This window comes from Schistocerca gregaria, chromosome 2 (assembly GCF_023897955.1).
Source record: "Schistocerca gregaria isolate iqSchGreg1 chromosome 2, iqSchGreg1.2, whole genome shotgun sequence".
NCBI lineage: Eukaryota > Metazoa > Arthropoda > Insecta > Orthoptera > Acrididae > Schistocerca > Schistocerca gregaria.
In genome coordinates, this window is record NC_064921.1 from 412672323 (window position 1) to 412686477 (window position 14155).

At 44.6% G+C, this 14155-nt stretch overlaps 1 protein-coding gene across 3 annotated transcripts in view; it reads left to right on the forward strand.

The window, feature by feature from the left end:
* The window catches only part of LOC126323356 (SH2 domain-containing protein 4B-like), a 575575-nt gene that overhangs the window by 437948 nt on the left and 123472 nt on the right, over positions 1-14155 (forward strand). For 2 of the 3 annotated variants that reach the window (XM_049994677.1, XM_049994675.1), the window contains exon 2: positions 5595-5698. The exons of the other annotated variant lie outside the window; for it this stretch is intronic. The gene's annotated coding sequence lies outside the window, so the exon portion shown is untranslated. The remainder of the gene's footprint in view (positions 1-5594; positions 5699-14155) is intronic. 3 annotated transcript variants of the gene reach the window in all.

Genomic DNA, 14155 nt, shown 5'->3' on the forward strand with positions numbered 1-14155 from the left:
ACGGCGTCGTGTTACGACTCAAACTGTGCGCAATAGGCTGCATGATGCGCAACTTCACTCCCGACGTCCATAGCGAGATCCATCTTTGCAACCACGACACCATGCAGCGCGGTACAGATAGGTCCAATAATTACAGAATGGACCGCTCAGGACTGGCATCAGGTTCTCTTCACCGATGAGTGTCGCATATGCCGGACAATCATCGGAGACGTGTTTGGAGGCAACCCGGTCAGGCTGAACGCCTTAGACACACTGTCCAGCGAGTGCAGCAAGGTGGAGGTTTCGTGACTTTCGGGGTGGCATTAAGTGGGTCCGACGTACGCCGATGGCTGTCATGGAAGACGCCGTAAAGGCTGTACGATATGTGGATGCCATCCGCCGACCGATAGTGCAATCATATCGACAGCATTTTGGCGAGGCATTCCTCTTCATGGACGGCAATTAGCGCCATCGTGCACATCTTGTGAATGACTTCCTTGAGGATAACGACATCTCTCGACTAGAGTGACCAACATGTTCTCCAGACATAAACCCTATCAAACGTGCCCGGAATAGATTGAAAAGGGCTGCTTATGGACGACGCGACCCACCATGCACTCTGAGGGGTCTACGCCGAATCGCCGTTGAGGAGTGGGACAATTTGGACCCTCTGAAGGTCTCGCTGTATGGTGGTACAACATACAACGTGTGGTTTTCATGAGCAATAGAAAGGGCGGAAATAATGTTTATGTTGATCTCTATTCCAATTTTCTGTACAGGTTCTAGAGCTCTCGGAACCGATGTGATGCAAAACTTTTTTTGATGCGTGTATATTAAAATATGTATTCAGTTCTGGTCCAGATTTGTTCACAATCAATTGGAATCTGTCAACATGTGTCGTTGATAACGTCGTTTTATGGATGCAGCATCTCATCGACGTTTCTGGTGTTCTTATTGAGCAAACTGCAAAAACGGCGTTCCATAATAAAATGAACATTATGGATTTTTCACTCGTTTCACCTTTTCTACCCACGTCCTGTCCCTAATGTATTGTACGTGGAAAAATTTCTATAGGTTTTTCTGGCACTCACCGCTCCAGATTTGCATCTGGTGGCCGAAATTGGAACTATTTTTTTCCAGCGTAAATCGGTTCCTCATTAATACATTACCATATCTACCAAGTTTCGCTACCATACGATGATTACAGCTCACATCGGACCTCCGTGAGTAGCTGCACTTCAGTTATAACCACTTTTCTCCCTGAACTTTAATTCCGTTTCGAAATTATCCTTACTTTCATTTGTTCCTTCCTGTCGCACTATATGTATATGATGAATAGCCTTAGGCTTAATATATAAGAAAAAGCAACTTTAAAGACAGACGCCTTATCTAGTACGCCTCAACAAACCCCCCATTCTTTTCCCCGCACATTAGCTAACGAGTGAATGATGGTCTTGTTACACGGCGCGACCGCATTTCTCGTGAAGACTGTGAAGTGCGGCAACGCGTCCAGCCCAGACAAAGATCCTCGTGGGACATTGGGCGGCGGTGGCAAGGCGCAGGGCCCTGAGTACAGGGAGGCGGTACGGGCCTGCCTCCTCGGGCAACGCTCCAAGGGAAGTGGCGCCGCCCCTCTGACGTCACTTCCTCCAGGCGCGGGACACGCCTCGACGTGGCTCCATTGCAAGCTCGATCAGGCTGTGGGCGCTCCAATGACTGTGTCTGTGTCCTCCCAGAAGCCACCAGGCCTCTCTCTCTCTCTCTCTCTCTCTCTCTCTCTCTCTCCCTCTCTCTCTCTCTCTCACATACATGCATACATGCAATCTCAACATTCAACGCCGCCACAGTTACTGCGTTTGAAGTGGAGTAGCCGATTTAAGATTTTGTTGACAGTGTCTCGTTCGTGTTCAGTGAAGAAATGGGAGATTTCTGTTTCACAAAAACGAACATTTTTCGAAGTTTACCATTAGTGTGAAATGTTTATTCACTAAATATTGATCTCTTTTAGTGTTCTTATCATTGCCCGTGCTTGCCAACATCTCAGTGCAGCATGATAAGCTGGAGTGAAAGCCTGCAGCAATTGCAGTTTGTATGGTGTCATGCCAAGTGTTTACGCAGTTTTTTGGAAACGGTTGTTTGTGGGATCTGAAGCTCAAGATTTGCTCGGCGTGCCGATATCTGTGGACTTCGCTGGAGTGCTGCTCTATGGCTGACCAGGACGTTAACCTTTCTAAATGCAGACCTTCTCTTTAAACTGTTTGCACCCGACATAAACTGAGACTGTGCTAGCTGGCTGCTGGTGAAAATGTGAGCGAAATGCTCGATAACCAGCAGCTACCGAACAATCATTGCTTACTGAAGGACCCGCCAGCTCTTCTGTAGTGTTTCTGCCGTTTTCTACCGTAGCACTCTCTGGTGGCAGAACACTGTAATAAAAGATTTGCATCCATACGTAAGAAACTCCCAGAAAGACACTAGTAAAAGGCTAATGTTTGGAGTGAATAAGTTGTATCGTTTCGTTTGTTCGAATTTTTTGAAAGTGTAAAGTTCTTTTGTGGTTACCCTGCACAAGGTTTTGTTAATTATGTGTTTTCTGCCATTGTGAATATTTCACCTTTACTGTACTGGGACGAAGATGTACGAGTGCGCTGCAGGAGTAGTGGTTAAGATCCTTGACTCCGTGTTTACTATAATCTGTGGTGCGCTTGGTGGCCTGTCAGTTGCGCAGCGCCAGGGCATTCTTGAGAGAGGCACAGTAGCGAGCAGTTGAGTTTTCGAGAAGGAGATCTGGCATTTGTGAATCCGGGAGTAATTATCTGGAATATTTTATTGTGGAGATAAAAACTTGAGTGTAGAGATATTTTCTTGACCGTATGGATGGATAAGAGTTTTGAAGGAATGTTTCAAGGTAACAAATTGCAAGCACGAGAATGAAGTGTTTGTTTGCCAGAACTATTAATTGAAGGAAATCTTTGTCCCATAGATAACTAATAACATTCATGATTAGTGTTAATTTCACCTCTATTGTCTCATTATGGTACAAATAACGCAACTACTTTAAAAGTCTAGTTTTTGTAATGAATGAATTTCGTAATTGTTGGAATCTTGTTATGTTTAACAGTCTTTTTTGATAATAATCAGACTGCAGTTTGGCAAGAACCTTTTTCTTTAAAGTTAAACCTGCCTCCACCATTCTTAGTAAAGTTTTATGTGTTTCTGACACGCAAAGAAAAATTTAGTTGTGAGTAAATTATTTTTCTCTGCCTGCTGCATTAGCTGATTTGAATTTGCTTTCGAGGACGTCAGTTCACCAGACATAAAAGAGCTTGCTGAGCAAGAGGTGAGTCACTTCTCTTTCAGGGCAGATTACACTTCGCTTTCGTGTGAGCAAACAGCATGTAGTCACTTTAGCGTGTTGTGTTAAGTAAGCGGATTAATTTACAGTGAACAGTGAAGGTAATCTTAAACAGTTATTTTCTTCAGGCTTGAGCAGTATTTCACATTGCGGACATTTCAATCAGACATTGCACTTTTTGTTACGTTAGTTTCACAACGTACTTCAGTATTTAGTTTCAGCTAAATACACTGAAGATCGCAAGAAACTCGTACACCAGCATAATATCGTCCAGGGCCCCCGCGAACACGCGGAAGTGCCGCAACACGACGTGGCATGGACTCGACTAGTGACTGAACCAGTGCTGGAAGGAACGGACACCGTAAATCCTGCAGGCCTGTCCATAAATCCGTGAGAGTGCGACGTGGTGGAGATGTCTCCTGAACAATAAGTTGCAAGGCATCTCAGATATGCTCAATAACGTTCATGTCTGGAGAATTTGGAGGTCAGCGGAAGTATTTAAACTGAAAAGAGTGTTCCTGGAGCCACTCTGTAGAAATTCCGGACGTGTGGGGTGTCGTATTGTCCTGCTGGAATTGCCCAAGTCCGTCGGACTGCACAGTGGACATGAATGGATACGGATGATCATACAGGTCGCTAGCGTACGTGTCACCTCTCAAAGCCGTATCTAGACGTATCAGGGGTCCCATCTCACTCCAATTGCACACGCCCCACACCATTAGAGACCCCACCAGCGTGAACAGTCCCATGCTGACATGCGGGGTCCATGGATTCTTGAGGTTGTCTCCATACCCACACTCGTCCAATCGCTCAATGTCCCCCCCCCCCCCCCCCCCCGGTGGAGGTTCGAGTCCTCCCTCGCTCGGGCTTGGGTGTGAGTGTCGTGCATAGCGTGAGTTAGATTAAGTACTGTGTAAACTTAGGGACCGACGACCTCAGCATTTTTGTCCCATAAGCCCTTACCACTACTTTTCCAAAATTAATCGTCCAATGTCATTGTTGATGGGTCCAGGCGAGGCGTAAAGTTTGTATCGTTCAGTGATCGAGGGTACACGAGTGGGCCTTCGGCTCCGAGAGCTCTTGTCGATGATGTTTCGTTGAATGTTTGGCACACTGACACTTGCTGATGGCTTAGCATTGAAATCTGAAGAAGTTTGCGGAAGGGTTGCACTTCTGTCACGTTGAACCATTCTCGTCAGTCGTCGTTAGTCCCGTTCTTGCAGGACCTCTTTCCGGCCGCAGCGATGTCGGAGATTTGATGTTTTATCGGATTCCTTATATTCAAGGTACTCTCGTCAAATGATTGTACGGGAAAATCTCCGCTTCATCGCTACGTCGGAGTTTCTGTGTCCCACCGCACGTGCGCCGACTACAACACCACGTTCAAACTTACTTAAGCGTTGATAACCTGCGATTGTAGCAGCAGTAACCGATCTAACAACTGCGCCATATACTTGTCTCATGTAGGCATTGCCGACGGCAGCACCGAATTCTGTCTGTTTACATATCTGTCTCTGTAGTTGAATACGCATGCCTAGACCAGTTTCTTTGGCGCGTCAGGGTAGTTTTCACTAAGACAGTGTTAATTTCCTTTCCTATTGTATTTCGATTCATTACATTATTTCAGATTGAGTGATTCAGTAAGATTAAAGTTTTGTCTCATGGAACCGTTCACGAGCGCAATGTAGGGCCAGCCAACAGTCAGTGTTGGTTAGATGTGCGATATCTTAAAGTGACATTAGACAAGGAAAAAGAATATTCAGTATTTCAGAAGTGTGTGTGTGTGTGTGTGTGTGTGTGTGTGTGTGTGTGTGTGTGTGTGTATGTGTGCGCGCGCGCCTGTGTGTGTGTGTGTGTGTGTGTTAGTATAACCGTTGCAAGATGCAGGTGTCTGCGCATTGCTCGATTCACTGATTGACTTGATGCGGACGCTTCTGCAGCAGTAAAGGACTGCTCCTCCGCTCTGAGCAGCGAGTGAGTGGCGAGGTAAACAGCAGGACGTAAAGCATAACGCGCCATATCGGGGACAGCCGGCGGAGGAGCGCGCGCTGTCGGCTGAGTTATTCACGCCCCCGCCCGGCTCGCCATTGTCCCGGCCGGCGGACGCCTTTGTCGCGAGGCGTCGGGGACAATGCCGTGGCTGGTTCTCCTTTTGTGGCAGGCGGAGCAGTGGAGTGTGCCCGCGCGGAAGGACGCCAACCACCCAGCACGCACCGTGGCCACTACAACTAACGCCGCATTGGTCTCTCGTCTGTTGCAGGTGGGTGTCCAGCGGCTTGTGGACGGAACTTCTGCTGCCGAGCAGGCATCACTGCTATCCCATCGCGAAAAGCTGGCAGATAGCTCTCTGCTGCATCAGCCAAGGTAACTCTCTACTAATGTTTCATCACCTGTAAGTCATCCACATAAAGAATGACGGTTTGATTGTACTGGGTGAAACGTTCCCTTCGTCCGTAGCTCGGAACTTCCCTGGTGTCGCAAGAAATCTCACTCGCCAGTGTTCACGTACTCCTCGCGGTGGGCGGCGCGCGTGACAAATTACGCCCCCGTACTTCTCCGTGATTTTAATTGGAAACTTTTACTGGCGGATCTGGACTAGCTCTCTCCACTGCAACACTATCATCCACTCTAAATCAGGAGTTCCAAAACTTTTCCTTTGGCGTAATACGTAGAGTGTTGTGGAACTTTGATGGAACACTTTAGCCGGGCGGGTGGCCAAGCGGTTCTAGGCGCTACAGTCTGGAACCGCGCGACCGCTACGGTCGCAGGTTCGAATCCTCCCTCGGGCATGGATGTGTGTGATGTCCTTAGGTTAGTTAGGTTTAAGTAGTTCTAAGTTCTAGGGGATTGATGACCTCAGATGTTAAGTCCATCAGTGCTCAGAGCCATTTGAACCACTTTTTGATGGAACACTTTGTTTATTCTAAACATTAATACAATTACTAAAATTTTAAAAAAATGAGATAAAATTGTTTTATTCAGCGATTACTTCAATTTTAAATCATAACTACTAACACAGAATTAGTAATAAAGCTTTTAAAAGTAAGAAAAAAATGTCGGAAAAAGCCCTGTGTTGTTAATAGTTTGTTGCAGTGCACTTCTTACTTCCAGCGGAACACAGTTTGGGAGCCACTGCTCTAACTAAGGGTTAGCAACGTCATTTTGACCCATGAGACACGCTTAAAGATTTCACAGCTCCAAAGTCATTAATTAAGGGCACTTTAGCTGTCTAGCTGCATATTACATATATATCTCTACTCTGCAAGCCACCTTACCCCACGAGTGATGGTGTTGGTGGTGTTGATGGTGGTGGTGGGGGGGGGGGGGGGGGAGGTACTTCGTGCACCATTTCCTGTTCCTTATAATTTTGTATTTGTGGGGACCCACAGGCTGCAGATGCTCAACAAACGTGAGCATGATCCTTAGGAGCCTCTAATGTGCATTGCAGTCTACTATGGACCATGTTTACGCTTATCTTCCTATTCTAATTGCGTATGATTAGCGGAAAGAACGATAGCTGATAAGCCATCGTGTGGGCTCGAATCTTTCTCATTTTTGTCTTCGTGGTCTTTTCGCGAGATATACGTACGTAGGACGAAGCAATACGTTGATCGACACTTCTAGGGGGAAAAAAATAATAACCATCTCGCAACTTTAAACAGAAAACAACGTCTTGATGCAGAACGCCTCTCTTTTAGAGTCTGCCACTGGAGTTGACTGATCATCTCTGAGACGTTTTTGCTCTTACTAAATGAACCTTCTCAAATTCATCTATCAGTGCTGCATGGTGTACATGCCAGACTGACCAACAACATTCAAGAATTGGTCGGCATCTGCCTCGTTGTTGTTGTTGTGGTCTTCAGTCCTGAGACTGGTTTGATGCAGCTCTCCATGCTACACTATCCTGTGCAAGCTTCTTCAACTCCCAGTAACTACTGCAACCTACATCCTTCTGAATCTGCTTAGTGTATTCATCTCTTGGTCTCCCTCTACGATTTTTACCCTCCACGCTGCCCTCCAATACTAAATTGGTGATCCCTTGATGCCTCAGAACATGTCCTACCAACTGATCCCTTCTTCTAGTCAAGTTGTGCCACAAACTTCTCTTCTCCCCAATCCTATTCAATACCTCCTCATTAGTTATGTGATCTACCCATCTAATCTTCAGCATTCTTCTGTAGCACCACATTTCAAAAGCTTCTATTCTCTTCTTGTCCAAACTATTTATCGTCCCTGTTTCACTTCCATACATGGCTACACTCCATACAAATACTTTCAGAAACGACTTCCTGACACTTAGATCTATACTCGATGTTAACAAATTTCTCTTCTTCAGAAATGCTTTCCTTGCCATTGCCAGTCTACATTTTATATCCTCTCTACTTCGACCATCATCAGTTATTTTGCTCCCCAAATAGCAAAACTCCTTTACTACTTTAAGTGTCTCATTTCCTAATCTAATTCCTTCTGCATCACCCGACTTAATTCGGCTACATTCCATTATCCTCGTTTTCCTTTTGTTGAAGTTCATCTTATACCCTCCTTTCAAGACACTGTCCATTCTGTTCAACTGCTCTTCCAAGTCCTTTGCTGTCTCTGACAGAATTACAATGTCATCGGCAAACCTCAAAGTTTTTATTTCTTCTCCATGAATTTTAATTCCTACTCCGAATTTTTCTTTTGTTTCCTTCACTGATTGCTCAATATACAGAGTGAATAACATCGGAGAGAGGCTACAACCCTGTCTCACTCCCTTCCCAACCACTGCTTTCCTTTCGCGTCCCTCGACTCTTATAACTGCCATCTGGTTTCTGTACAAATTGTAAATAGCCTTTCGCTCTCTTATTTTACCCCTGTCACCTCCAGAATTTGAAAGAGAGTATTCCAGTCAACATTGTCAAAAGCTTTCTCTAAGTCTACAAATGCTAGAAACGTAGGTTTGCTTTTCCTTAATCTAAGATAAGTCGTAGGGTGACTATTGCCTCTCGTGTTCCAATATTTCTACGGAATCCAAACTGATCTTCCCAAAGGTCGGATTCTACTAGTTTTTCCATTCGTCTGTAAAGAATTCGTGTTAGTATTTTGCAGCCGTGACCTATTAAACTGATAGTTCGATAATTTTCACATCTGTCAACACCTACTTTCTTTGGGATTGGGATTATTATATTCTTCTCGAAGTCTGAGGGTATTTCGCCTGTCTCATACATCTTGCTCACCAGATGGTAGAGTTTTGTCAGGACGGGCTCTCCCAAGGCTGTCAGTAGTTCTAATGGAATGTTGTCTCCTCCGGGGGCCTTGTTTCGACTCAGGTCTTTCGGTGCTCTGTCAAACTCTTCACGCAGTATATTATCTCCCATTTCATCTTCATCTACATCCTCTTCCATTTCCATAATATTGTCCTAAAGTGCATCGCCCTTGTATAGACCCTCTGTATACTCCTTCCACCTTTCTGCTTTCCCTTCTTTGCTTAGAACTGGATTTCCATCTGAGCTCTTGATATTCATACAAGTGGTTCTCTTTTCTCCAAAGGTCCACATCTGCCCCTGGAAATGTCTTACAATTTAAAACCTGGTTCCTAAATCTCTATTTTACTATTATATAATCTATCTGAAATCTGTCAGTTTCTCCAGGCTTCTTCCATGTATACAACCTTCTTTTATGATTCTTGAACCAAGTGTTAGCTATGATTAAGTTGTGCTTTGTGCAAAATTCTACCGGGCGGCTTCCTCTTTCATTTCTTAGCCCCAATCCATATTCACCTACTATGTTCTTTCTCTCCCTTTTCCTACTACCGAATTCCAGTCACCCATGACTATTAAATTTTCGTCTCCCTTCACTATCTGAATAATTTCGTTTATTTCATCATACATTTCTTCAATTTCTTCATCTGCAGAGCTAGTTGGCATATAAACTTGTACTACTGTAGTAGGCGTGGGCTTCGTGTCTATCTTGGCCACAATAATGCGTTCACTATGTTGTTTGTAGTAGCACTCCTATTTTTTTATTCATTATTAAACCTACTCCTGCATTACCCCTATTTGACTTTTTGTTTGTAACCCTGTATTCGCCTGACCAAAAGTCGTGTTCCTCCTGCCACCGAGCTTCACTAATTCCCACTTTTTCTTACTTTAACCTACCCAGTGCCTTTTTAAATTTTCTAACCTACCTGCCCGATTAAGGGATCTGACATTCCACGCTTTATCTGCAATTAATTTTATGTGGTCGTCCCATTTTAAATCACTCCGTACGCATACTCCTAGATTTGTTTATGGAAGTAACTGCTTCCAGAGATTGTCCCGCAAATTTCAGGAAGGATACAACACTACAATATATTCACGGCCAACAGTTTAGTACGCAGCATCCATCAGGCTACTGGCGCCTTCGGCCAATAATGACTATCAGAACAAAACGGGAGAGTTCAAAGTCAATAGAGAGAGAGTCACACAATTACACCACTCGAAATAATAATGAAATGAGCGTGTGGCTTGGGAGGCCCCACGCGGGGGAGTTCGGCCGCCGTATGGCCAGTCCATTTTAGTTGCGCCACTTCTGCGACTTGCGGGTCAATGATGATGAATGACAGACAACATCCACTCCCCTGCCGGGAATCGAACCCGGGGCCCCTGCGTGATAAGCGGAAACGCTACCGCTATACTACGGAGGCGGAAACAGCACTCTCCAATTTACATGGAAACAATAGTAATTTATTGACAGCTATTAACGCTACCCAAGTCCGTCACTTTTACCCATTACGACCTCTCGAGCTATCTGCTAGCTTCACGCTCTTCCCTGATGCCTCTCTCTACTGAACACCTCCAGGTTCCTTAATCTGCAATACTCGCCGAGGAAAACAGTAACGTGTCCAGGCAGTATTCCACACCAGCACACAAGCTTTCGAATCTTTTGTCCGTTTCCGTACCGGAAAAGTAACCTTGCTGATCAAGGAGGATCAATAACTTCAGACTCCCGAAATAATAATAATAATAAAAAGCACTCTGTCTTCGGGCCACGAGTGGCCTACCGGGACTATTCGACCGCCGTGTCATCCTCAGAGGAGGATGCGGATAGGAGGGGCATGGGGTCAGCACACAGCTCTCCCGGACTTTACGATGGTATTCTTGACCGAAGCCGTTACTATTCGGTCGAGTAGCTCCTCAATTGCCAACACGAGGCTGAGTGCGCCCCGAAAAATGGCACTCAGCCTCCCGCCCCCAGGGACTACATGTCGACTCCTCGATTTTCAGACCTCCTAACAGCTCCACAAAATTATTTAATAATTTTTTAAAATAGTTGTCTTGGACAAACAGCGATCTCGCTAAAAGTACTTTAAAAATGGATTACAAACAGTGTCTACAGCGAAAACATTTATTTCGAGGGTAACCGGTTTCGGTCAGTATTTTCGATTCTCAGACTCTCATACCATGATGGTAGGCATTGGTGATAAATGGAACGGGTTTTGTGACTCCACGAATGTCAGCTGCTGAGCAGTTGTTCAAATGTTGATCCAAACCGGTTACAATCGAAATAAATTATTTTGCGGTCGAGACTGTTTGTAATCCATTTTTAAATTTATTTAATGTTTAGGCCATCCAACGAGTCATAATCAGCAGCAGGATGTAAGTATCTTCATTGGCTGTTTCCTGCTGCACTTATAGCGTTTCAGGATGTCGCTGCTTAATGGCAGGACCTGTAGAGCTCTGCAATAAATGTTGGAAACACAGTCCTTCCTGGGGAAATTCCTCGCCTTTAAAATCCGCGAAGTCGGCTCCGACCACCATCCATTTAGGAGGACTAGGGAAAAGCCGGTCCATCATCTTCAGACCGAACAATTTCCGGAACTGGCTGAGGTGATTGCAAAAACGAACACGGCCTGTACACATGGGCGGCCAGGAGATACGTTAAATAGTTTCCAGAACGAAGGAGAAAAAAATAACATAAAATAGGTTAAGAAATTTGTATTGGAATTTATGGAAGTCAGTCACTTGTACAGTGCACGACGGAATTTACATTAAACCAGATAACACAGTTTTAGGGCAAATAATTTGTTTCCAGATCGAATATTTCACTCTGCACCGGTGTGTACGCTGTTGCGAAACCTCCAAGCTGCTCACAACTGAGCACCGCGCCGGACCGAACACGGAACCTTGCCTTCCCGCGACAGTAGTGACTGAGCTGTCCAAGACGTCCTTCTGTCAGTATCGCTGTTCTACTTTTCCTAACCTTACAGTTCAGCTTTATCCCGTGATTCAGTGGTACTTACAGAAGAAAGGATATTGCGTAGTCTAACCACAGCGTAGGAGAATGTTTCTAGAGCAAATTTCTCACAGTAAAATGTGCGCTGTCTTGTAACTTCCTGGCAAACAAAAGCTATGAGTACGGGTCATTCGAGCCTGGATACGTAAACCGGTAACAGAACTGACTGTGACAGGTCAAGTTTTGGGTTCGAGTTCCGCACTGGCAAACACTTTTGACCTACCAGGACATTTAAAATAATTTATTTTTGAACTGTATCTGAAATGCTCGAAATGGTTGTTTCACTCTAGCACAGCACAAATAATTTTGCAGCCATACAACGTGGCAGCTTTGTTTGTTGCAGTTGTTGTCCGTCTGCTGAGTGCTGCTCTTCGTGCAAAGCAGCTCTCAAAGCGGTAAAGTGCCGGAAGAACCGCGGTAGCCAACACATCTTGAGAGAGTATTTCAAACACGCTCTATAAGATTCAGGTCGGAAATCGGGTCGGCCACTCCATACTCTGAATTGTTTGCAACTCAAATACATTCGTCTGTGTGACGAACCAGATTGGGATCGACCGTTGTCCTCTTGAAGATTGATTTCGCTGCCGTAAGAACATGCAGAACCACTAAGGATGTTATCTCTGTGCTTATGGGCACCAAAGCAGTCTGTGCAAAGACGTGGCAGTTTACGCTGCCAGCCAATGTTTCTTTCACTGATTGTGATGGATGGTGTGGTGTGCGTACTGTAAGACCTTCGGTACAAACACCATCAGATTACCTGATTTGTCGCTCTAACGAAGTAGGTGAGTGTCAGCAATATGTCTCGTGGTCTTATCGTGGCGTGTTTATCTTCTGCCGTTAGGTCAGACGATAGAAATGCCACTTGCACGCTTAGAGTGGCAGATTGACAGTGACCAACTTTAAACAGAACTTGATTAATTTTCATACCCATTTATTAAAATAATAAAAATCATAGACATTACGTTACTTGATTCTGGATGCTGTTTACAATTGACAATCTGAAGTTCCTTTGGTCTTGGTACGTTAATCTTATTATCACACATCTCTGATACTTGACAAAGTGTCTATACATTTATCTTCATGGCTATGTACAGGAATATGATAATCTTCTTAGGTGCAGACTGAAACTTGATCATAGACTGGTACAGACAAATGCAGACTGACTAATCGGGGGTCTGTACACTCGTTATAATACCTCGAGCGTGCAGGTATCACTGCGCGAGTGTGGTCCGCGAGGAGAAAAGGTTCCACGTTAGCAGTAATCTCATTGGCTGCGTTACATATTAATACACGGTTCAGCGGAAGCAGAATTTGGTCCGTCTCTAAGACAGCGCCATATCGTAGTGCGGAGACGGACGAGCGCTGCGCCTGCGCTGTTGTGCTTAGCGCTGCGCGCTCTATTGGGAAAGTTGTGTACGCGCTGACTACGCGGAACTATGTACACAACAGGTGGTAGGGGCACCTGTGGCAGAACAGGGTACTCATTGTACAACAGTCATTATGAGAAACAATAAAATTATAATACGCTGCTCAATTGGTCCAGATGTCTTTATTACAACTTTAGCTTACAAAAAATTACACCGTATCAATATTTAGTTACTTAACTTCGCATTTTTATTGAAAAATTAGAGAATGCCGGCTGCGGTGGTCTCGCGGGTCTAGGCGCTCAGTCCGGAACCGTGCGACTGCTACGGTCGCAGGTTCGAATCCTGCCTCGGGCATGGATGTGTGTGATGTCCTTAGGTTAGTTAGGTTTAATTAGTTCTAAGTTCTAGGCGACTGATGACCTGAGATGTTAAGTCGCATAGTGCTCAGAGCCATTTGAACCAATTAGAGAATGGTAATTTGGTGGTGCAAAATAAGGAATAATATTTCACATACAAAACTTGTCTAAAAATGAAAACAGCTGATATGTATTTCACATTAGTTATAAACAGTATATAAACTATCAAGGTTTATGCTGCACATGAAGTGCACACATAGATAACTTCGCCCTCATTGTCGACTCACTCACACGAATTCGATTGCTTTAGTTTTGTGGATGTTTTGGAGCTTTGATCACAATTAGTTATTTTCGTTCCAGTTTTGAAATTACTTTAAACTTTTTCTGAACTAATTCGAGGCGCTTTTTCGCAAACTTAGCCCTATAAGGCTTGGTTTTCTTCTTTTCTCCTTCATCTGCTTTAATTAGCTTCGTCTTGTAAGGAGCGTTCGTTTTTCGGTGCTACTTTTGGAAATGGCAGTGTGCTGTCTGGACTGGAAGCTACATTCTGGTGATATGGCTACTCAACAAGGCATGTTCGGCGAGTACGGTGTAGGAGTTATCCCTTGTGATGGGGTTTCCAGTCTTCTGTGCTACTTGTGTGTAGTTACGCTGTTAAAGTTTTCTTCGGAATGTGCTACTCAATATCCGTGGTTGCTGATGGTGGGAAATATTTATATCGTAAGACACTCTGATTAACAGACCAAATTCCTGATTTCCGAAAGCCATTAACAGAATTGAGCATAGTTGAGGATTTCAAATAAACATTGCCAAACAGTGTCACAATTTAGAAGACTATGATTACT